General features: G+C 42.1%; 1 protein-coding gene across 5 annotated transcripts in view; it reads left to right on the forward strand.

Annotated features, from left to right (window-relative positions):
• The window catches only part of Adcy10 (adenylate cyclase 10), an 82,902-nt gene that overhangs the window by 507 nt on the left and 72,611 nt on the right, over nt 1-9,784 (forward strand). For 3 of the 5 annotated variants that reach the window (XM_031388028.1, XM_031388003.1, XM_031388014.1), the window contains exon 2: nt 1,575-1,696. The exons of the other annotated variants lie outside the window; for them this stretch is intronic. The gene's annotated coding sequence lies outside the window, so the exon portion shown is untranslated. The remainder of the gene's footprint in view (nt 1-1,574; nt 1,697-9,784) is intronic. 5 annotated transcript variants of the gene reach the window in all.

The following is a 9,784-nucleotide window of genomic DNA, read 5'->3' on the forward strand; positions in this document are numbered from 1 at the left end:
TAATGTGATCTCTAAAGAGGGAATTTACAGTTTAGAGGGAGACAATGTAAACAGGACAAGAAGAGACTGACAGGAAATAAGCCACATAAGTGAATAGACACTAAAAACCATTAAGAATGCAGAAGAGAAATGGACAGAGTGATCAAGCAAGATTTTGTGATACCATTCCTTTTCAATCTTCCCTGCCCCCGTTGTCCTCTTCTTAAAGAAGACTACATTATTGATGAAAAGTTTGAGGATAACTTCAAAACTAGTAGGAAACTCTACAAGAGATGATTATGAAAATGGTTGTGATTGGTTCTAATTTATCCATAATCTTCATATCTTGTTACCACTAAGTTTTCCCAAAACATTGACATTTCCCAAAACACTTGGATTTAGGCAGAAAGTGTGCTTGGTGTTATCTTTATATTCTCATTTATTCTTTTTTGGGGGGAAGGGTAGGTGGGAATCCTCATTCCTAGTTGTATTTTCACAGGCTCACACATTCCACTTGACTGATAGAATTGGCAGGGTGCCATCCACATGCCCTCCAAATGATAGGATTAAACAACTTTTCTATAGGTTTTAACATCCCCAGTGTGTTAGGTTTATATGAAATGCTTCATCTAAAATGTCTGAGGGAGCCATGTATGGTGGCACATGTCTTCTATCTCAGCATTTGAGAGGAAGGGTCAGGTAGACCTCTGTGAGTTCAAAGTCTACACAGTGAGTTCCAAAACAATCAGTGGATTTCTTAAATTGTAACTACAGTGTGGGCCTGTCTATGGAGAGTAAATATCTCTGCCACTATCATTTATTAATGTTGCAGAACTTACAGCAGATTCTTCTAAGATGGAAAGTTTCTATTCTTAAGATTCATAAGAAAAACTTGCAACTATTTACTTTAGATATCCTTACCATTTAAACTCATGAACAAATAATTTTTCCTGTGTGTGTTGGTACACTCTGTACTCCCTAGCATTTGGGAAGTGGAAGCAGGAAGATCAGGAGATGAAGGTGAGCCTCAACTCCAGATGAAGTCTGAGGCTGGCCTGGGCTGTGCGAGTCCCTTGTGCCTATCTTAAATACACAATAATTCTGCTTTTACTCCAATTTCCATCTTTCTAGTCTCAAAATATAGCTGCTTTCCTTCCTTAGTAATCACAACAAAACTGTGTTAAGTCCCCAGGTCACAGTATTTAGAACAACAATCTTATTGTGCTCATGTGTGGCATAGGTGTGCTCATGTTGTATAGAGGACACTAGAGGTTGACAGCATCTATCTTTTCTTGATCACTCTCAATCTTAGTTGTTGGGCAGCTAACTTGAAGATGACCAACTAGCCAGTAAGTTTGAAGAATCTCCACATCCCCAGTGCTGGGGTAACAGGCTTGTGCCACTTTGATGTGGTTTTTAGGGATCTGAACTCAGGTCCCTATGTTTATGCCATCTCCCCAGCCCCCTGGGTTATGTTTCTAGTAAACTAAAGGATACTAAGTACAGGAGAGGAATGTGGGTTGAATGTGGTCAAAGTACATTAAATGGGGCTGGAGAGATGGCTCAATGGTGAAGAATGCTTGCTACTCTTCTAGATGACCACAGTTCAGTTTCCAGCTCACAGCTGCCTGCATCACCAGCTCCAGAGGATCTGACACACTTCTCTGGCCTCCATGCAACACAGGTTGCACAAAAACAGACACACACACACACAGAGGTATGCATAAATTTAAATTTTTAAAAGATGTTAAAAAATAGATTGTATGAAGTAATAGTGCCTTGCATGAAAGACTTATAATATATTTTAAGAGAGTATTAAGTGGATAGGAGTGGTAGTTCACACTGTTAATCCCAAGCACAGAGGCAGGAGGCTGTCTGAGTTCAAGGCCAGCATGATCTCCATAGTGAGTTCCAGAACTACATAGAAAGACTTTGTCTCAAAAAATAAATAAAAAATTAAGAGAGGTGGGGGGAATATTAAGTGCCTTCTTACAGGCATTAGCTGTTCTCAACCTGTGGATTGAAACCCCCAAAAACCATTGGAAAACACAGGTACTAATGTTATGATTCATAACAGTATCAAAATTACAGTTGTGAAGTGGCAACAAAATAATTTTGTGGTTGGTGGTCTCTGAAACATGAGGAACTGTATTAAAGGGTCACAGCATCAGGAAGGCTGAGGGCTGTGGTCTAGACGGGCTTTTCATCTTTATGTTGTATTTGCCTCCCTTCTAGAAAAGCAAAAAAATAATGCACTTCCTATGCAGCATTGAAACTTAAGCAAAAGGATCAACCATCAGTCTAATTCTGGGTGCAGAGTAAAGCTTAGGTGGGACTTCCTAGAAACTCTTTTACAACATATGTGCGAGCATGAGGGCAGGTTCTATAGCAAACGGCCTGGAATCTAGTGTGATCTCTGACATATAAAGGTCAGAAGGCCATAAAGTATATGTGACATCTCCCCAAAGGATAAGTAGTGGTGTAGGGAGGGAAGAGTCTAGGGTAGTCATTCTAGGGAATTTGGGTGAAGTCTGCCTCCACAGATAGCAAAAAGTCACCAAGTCGTTAACAAACTCCACTCAGATTTCTGCACGGAGTGCAGGTATTTGATTTTTAATGCTTCATTGAGAAGCCACCCTGCATGATTAACATTTCTGGTTCTCTTAGTACCCCTCTGTGAGTACAAGGACCTCTGTAACCCCAATATCCTGGGTAGAATTGAGAGACCCTACATCGATGAATAAGGTGCTCATTTCTTATAATTTAGGGAACTCCTAACACCAGCCTTAGGTTCTAAACACACATGCATGAAACCATAGATGCACATATGTTCACATGCATGTGTGCCTATACATACCCTGCACTCACATATGCAAACATTCATGCACACAAACACACACACACATTCATGCACACACACACGTGCGCGCGCGCGCACACACACACACACACACACACACAATTTAAGGCCAGCCTGGGCAACCTAAGTTTGAGGCCAGCTGCATTAAGTATGACCACCCCTCCCCCAGAAAAAATGTTCAGAGGGGCTAAAAAGATGGCTCAGTGGTGAAGAGCTCTTGTTCTTACAGAGGACCTGAGATTTCAGGCCTTCACAGACACTGTACCTACATATATTTGAGTGTGTGAGTGTACATACACAATAATAATAATAATAATAATAATAATAATAATAATAATAATAATAATAAGAAGAAGAAGAAGAAGAAGAAGAAGAAGAAGAAGAAGAAGAAGAAGAAGAAAAGAAGAAATAAGTCTGTTTTAAAACTCCAAGATTTGGAGATGTTCTTGCCCTGTAGCCACTTGCTGGCATCCATGGTCAACCGCACTATATGTAACACCATGATGGCAAGCCCTTTGGCCACATTACAGAGCCACGGCAGGGCTCTGTAATGGTCCAAAGACAGGGGAAAACTGTTATACCCTGAACATCAGATAGAAAGGAGATGGCTAAAAAGGCTCTGATTTTCACAGAATTATTCCAGAATGCATGTGCCAGGGTGGTCACCTTACAAACCTTGATGGCACTGGTGGCAACTGGGGAGAAATTTGAGGAATTTCATCCTGAAGTAGAGAGCCTTGGGATCTTCTTTATGCCAAATGTTGGACCAAATAGTTTGCAGTTTTTCATCTCACCGCCAAGATGGCATGGTTGGGTGTCAAGCATGCAGCCTTTGGAAGGTGCACATCATGGAAGCCATGGAGAGCTTTGGATCCAAGATCGACAGGAAGATCATCATTGATGACTGCAGACAGCTCTCAGTCAGACTTGTGCAGCTTTCTCAGCAGACCACACATCCATCACTCAGGAATGTGCCCTCCCCACAGGGGAGTTTGTCATGTCCTCTTTCTCTACTTGAGTGGATTTGCTTACTTATACAAACTGTATTCTTATGACCTGTCTTAAATTTTTTGCATTTATGTTCCAATTAAATGTTTCATTCTACATTTATTTGTTTGAACCTCTCTTTCTCTCTCTCTCTCTCTCTCTCTCTCTCTCTCTGTGTGTGTGTGTGTGTGTGTGTGTGTGTGTTTCCCAAGCTACATGTGTAGATGTCAGAAGTTGTCCAGTTAAGCTCTACAAAGTAGGACAGTTGGGTTTGATCCTGGAGTCCACATGGTGGAAGGAGAGAAGTGACTTCCACAAGTTGTCCTCTGACAATGTATATGGGTACCCTTAGGAACCAAGATAGGGTGTTGAATCCCTTGGGGTTGTATTTACATGTGATGATGATCCACCCAACCTAGCTGCAGACAAATAAGCTTGGACCCTCCAGAAGAACAGGCGGCACACGTACCAGCTGAGTCACCCCTCCAGCCTGCACTGGACCCCTTTTACTCATCTTTTGCTGAAACCACTGCTCACACAGTATCACACATGACAACGGTCTTGGTTTGTGTTTCATTGCCATGAAGAAACACCATGACCAAGGCAACTCTTAGAAAGGCAAACATTTAATTGGGCCTGGCTTACAGTTTCAGAGGTTCAGTTCATTATTGTCATGGCGGGAAGCATGGCAGCCGTCAGGCAGTGCTGATGGTGCTGGAGGAGCTGAGAGTTCTACATGTTGATCCAAAGGCAGCCAGGAGAAGACCCTGTGTTCCACAGTCACCCAGGAGGAGGGTCTCATTCCACACTGGGAGGAGCTTGAGCGTAGGACCCCAAAGCACACCTTCCAGGTCTCACCAATAAACCAGACTTGGTCATTTATGAAAAAGATACAAAGAGCCCTGGAAGGGGAAGGGGAAGAGGAAGGAGACAGCAGCAAGTGTCTCAGGAGTCCCACTGCTGAGGCAGATCTGCTCACCTTCTGAATCAGAATGAAGAGCCCTGGATGGTAAAGACAGAGGAGATGGTAGTGAAGGAGCCAGAACTCCAGTCTTTGCTCCTGAGACAGAAACCTGGAGAAGAGCAACAAGAAGAGTGAATGCTTCTCTGGAAAATGCTCCCCAAGGGTCTGTTAACATTCAGGGGAGTGGCTCTGGACTTCCCAGTGGAGGAATTGGAAAGCCTCAACTGTGCTCACAGGGCATTGTACATGGATGTGATGTTGGAGAATTACAACAATCTATTCTTTGTGAAGCATCATCGCATAGGTCATATAGATGAGAAAGTCTTGGATCAAGGCACAAAGCATATAGTCCATGAGTATGCGAAGAGCCAAGTGAAGTCTTAATAAATGTAATGAGCTTGTCAAAATGATTTATGAGTCCTCCCAAGGTGCGCCTTAAAAACTAACCTCAGAGATGCCTCTGTTGAAGTATCAAACCTAAACAGACATAAAACTCAGAAGACTTGAGACGAATCCTGCAAATTTAAAAGCTGCATAAACTGTTGGAATGTGTGTTCCATCATTAGTCAAAATCAAAAATCCACACAGGAAAGAAAGAACACAATACAGAGTATGAGAAGGTTTCTGGCCCTGAACATAAATATTTTAAATATTTTTTAATTTTTTCAAGCCTTATTTTAAATAATGGTTCTTAAAAGCTTAATGTCCCCTTTAGCCCACCATCCACTAGAGAAAATGGAAAAGAAAGATACTGAGTAGGTGGACCTGCTTAGAAAGGTTCCTTGGAGCAACTACCTTCTTGTGTTGTCTGGAAATCGGCAGTTCAGTTCACAGGTTAGCAGTAGCAGCTCGATCCTCTCATAAACATTTCATACAATACACAACCGGATACACAAGCAGTCCGGTTCGATAGAGTTGGGATAGCAAACATGAACCAGCAGTGGTGGCACTACCTAACAGAGACAGCCAGGTCTCAGCCTCGGCACAAGTCACCAGGAGGGACCTGTAGGGATGCCAGGAGAAGTTCTTGGTTGCGCCTCCCTCAGCGAAACAAAGATCAGAGAAGACTCAAGATCCACAGGTGTTGCACAGCTAGCTCTATAAGCAAGCCTAGCTCAGCCTCTGTCAACTGACCGTCAAGTGCTATTCATACCCTCCAAATGTCACATGTCCTCCACAGGTTTTGCCTCAGCATGTCTATCAGTTTCAGGTGGCATCATTCTGCCAATCAGCCTGAGTCTTTGGACGTGGCAAGAAACTGCAGCATATCATCAGAAATTTTTTGGTGTGTTTCTCTCTCTGGAGACCTGACAAATGCAACTCAATTAATTACACAATGTAAGATGCACCAATACATGTATTGTTAGAGAAGAATCCTTCATCGTGTGTCTTTTCACATGCTTGCTTTAGCAGGATATCTTTTCTCCTGTATCTGCTTCAGCTAAACAGTTCTTCACAAGTCTGCCTTAGCCTTCCCCTGTGTCTACTTAAGCAAACACCATCCAACCAACTTTCCAAAGAACCCTTAAGTTTCTACTCCATATAAACTCATGCTAAAACTAATAGTGGAAAGAAACCACACAAATGCAGGAAATGTGCAAAATGCTTCAAGATGTACTCAAGCCTCAGTATATATCAGAGTCTATACTAGAGAGAAATCCTATAAATGTACAAAACATGAGAAATCCTTTTTGTGCTGGGCGGTGGTGACGCACGCCTTTAATCTCAGCGCTTGGGAGGCAGAGGCAGGTAGATTTCTGAGTTCGAGGCCAGCCTGGTTTACAGAGTGAGTTCCAGGAGAGCCAAGGCTACACAGAGAAACTCCATCTCAGAAAAAAAAAATCCTTTTTGCATTTGTCACAGCTCAAAGTACATTACAAAATTCATTATGGAGACTATCCCTATGAATGTATAGAATGTTTTAAGTTCTTTTATAATACATCAGACTTTGAAAGACATTACAGGATCTACCCTGTAGTATAGTGATTGCAACAAATCTTATTCAGGTCTTAGAAAACATCATAAGAGAAACCTTATGAATGGAATCAAGGTCTTAGGTCATTCTATACACTTCCTTCAACTTGTGAGCCATTAAAGAACCTGTACAGGAGAGAAACCTTACAAGTGTAACAAACGTGGCAAATCCATTTTCACATCCTCAGGTCTTAAAATACATCAGAGAGTTCCCACAAGGGATAAACCTTACAAATATAATAAATGTGAAAAGTCCTTTACCTGTAATGGCAGTCATAGAACTCATCAGAGAATTCACACAGAAGAGAAACCTTACAAATATAGTGAATGTGACAAACACTTTCCCTTTAAAAGCCATCTTAGAAAAATATCAGAAAACTCACAAAAGAGAGAAAGCTGACAATGTAGTGAATGTGACAAATGTTTTATCCAGAAAGGCTATCTTAGAGAACTTGTACAGGAGAGAAACATTACAAGTGAAGTGAATGATACAAACCCTTTACCAAGAATGACTGTCTTAGAACTCATCAGAGAATACATATGCAAGAGCAACCTTGTAAATGCAGTGAATTCAGAAATCTTTGAGTGTTGGCTCATCTCTTAGAATTTATCAGAGTACATATGACGGGGGGGTCCTTAAAAATGTCATGTATGAGGACAATTTGTACCTGCATCTCAGTTCTAAGAATGCTTTTTGGAAATTCATAGTGGGAAGGCAAGTTTTACAGGAAATAATGTGGCATGTGCTTTATCCAAACGTCAGGGTTTTTTGTAATACTTGAGGCTCCACACTAGAGAATTATTAGGCACATGAGAAACTTGTGAGAGTGTTTGAGTAATGTTCAAATCTTAGAAAAATACTAAGCACTTATGCTGAGGAAAACTGAAAATGTGTCAAGGTAGGAAAATATTCATCAAAACTGTTTACTTGTTTGTTGTAGAAACTTTTAATTCTAATACAGGGTTTCTGCTCTACTTTTGGCCATTTAGTTACTGGAAAAAAGACACACACAACCTTTATATTTACAATAAGCCTTAAACAGCACAAGAACTGAGCAGCTATCTACCCTCTATGCTATTAGAATCTACTTTCCTATCGATAACCCCACATTATTACTTACTATGTTTCATCTGGGCTGCTTTCAACTCCAGTTGGCCAGCCCTCAGGGCCATGTTATCATGAACTCACCTAACCCACGACAGCTTCTCCTTCATTCACCTTCTTCTCCCCTCCTAGGTCTTCTCTGGCCCCAAGCCTGGGAATCCTAAACCCTACCCATGTCTCTTTTGCCCAGCTATTGGCTGTCAGCACCTTCATTTACCAATCAGACTAACATGGTGGCAAAGTCACAGTGTCACTTGGGTCTACGTATAGATAGATTTCTCTCGTCTCTGAGACAACCAGGTCTTGGGGACTCAATATGAGCATTAAAATACACGCAGCATCAGGCCAACCCACTACCCCGCTCACCCTCAACTGCTTGATACTGAAAACAGAGGAGCCAAAAGGATGTGTTACCGTGTAACAGCGTGCAGGAGACTGAGCTGATCCATTCGGAAGGGAAGCTGAAAAGGCTGGAAATAACACGCCTCAAAACTGCTTCAAGAAATCCCTGGAACTGACAGGATTCCGTATACTTAAGTCAAGTGGAGAAACAGGGACAAATCGTACCTCTTAAAAGAAGAATTGGGCAAACTGAGTCACCCACATTGTACGCCCTTTAGCCTGTAGATATGATGACAATTATGTACTGTGCTCCGGGTGTGCAGTATCCCTAAGCTGTACCACATGCCAGACTCAAGTTTCATATTAACAACTGCCTTTGAGTCCCCTTGTGCTCTGGTAAACAACTCTTTCCCCATAGTCCCGTGGGTAACTCTAATAAAGCTCATTGGTTCAAACAAACAAACAAAGTAAGCGTCCAGGCTGATGCAGTATTCCGGCTTGCCTGTTTACGCATGTGTAGCCCAGGCAGGCTTTAAACGTTCTCGTGTCTTCACCTCCCAAGTGCTGGGATCATGATATGTGTCACCACGCCTAGCAACACTTTGCTTATGGACATCATTTCTCCACATAACTGCCATGGTACAGCTGTTCCCTACTTAATATCGTCGAAAAGGGAAATGGCCTGTCTCAGCATGCGTAGAGGTCCACACTAATCCATACCTTCCTCTTTAAATCATCTTTGTGCACAGGGTGGGCCCGGAGAGTTAGCTTAGAGGTTAGGAGCACCTGTTACCCTCGCAGAGGTCCTGGGTTTGATTCCCAGCACCCACCTGACAACTCACCTCTGTCCCAAGGGACATGAGACCTACCTACATGAGACCATCAAACAAATTTGTCTAAAGCCCTCAGGGGCCAGAGAGATGGCTTGGCAGTTTAAGAGCACCTGCTGCTCTTGAGGAGAACAGGGGTTTGATTCTCAGCACCCACATGGCAACTCCTAACTGTCTGTAACTCTAATACCAGGGGATCTAATATCCTGTTCTGATCTCCTTGGGCACCAGGCATGTGTGTTGTACATATAAGTGCAGGCAAAACACTCATAACCATCATAAAATAAATACTTTAAGAGAAAAAAGGGGGATTTAGCAGACTGGTGAGATGGCTTAGTAGTTAGAGACTCTTGTCACCAAACCTGGTGACTGCGTTCCATCCCTGGAACCAACATAGCTAGACTAGGAAACTGACCCCCCAGAACTGCCCTCTGACCTCCACACATTTGCCATATTGATCATGCATGCATTCACACCAGCCCTTCGCATACATAAATGTAACTTTAAAGAGAAGAATTTAAAATGTGCTCATCTCTAATTTTCTAGCCCATTTCTTATTCTCTGTTATTATTGGAGACTCCTGATCTGTCAGCCCTTAGATGTATAAATGAACATTGTCAGGACTGGCTAACTGAGTGTACTTGGAAGAGTGGATACTTGTTTTCCTGTCTTGTTTTCTTAGCAGTTTTTGTTAAAGTTGGGTTTACTTGCTTGCTTTTTTTTTTTTTTTTTTTTTTTTTTTT

Source organism: Mastomys coucha, unplaced genomic scaffold, assembly GCF_008632895.1.
Source record: "Mastomys coucha isolate ucsf_1 unplaced genomic scaffold, UCSF_Mcou_1 pScaffold1, whole genome shotgun sequence".
In the NCBI taxonomy this organism is placed as follows: domain Eukaryota; kingdom Metazoa; phylum Chordata; class Mammalia; order Rodentia; family Muridae; genus Mastomys; species Mastomys coucha.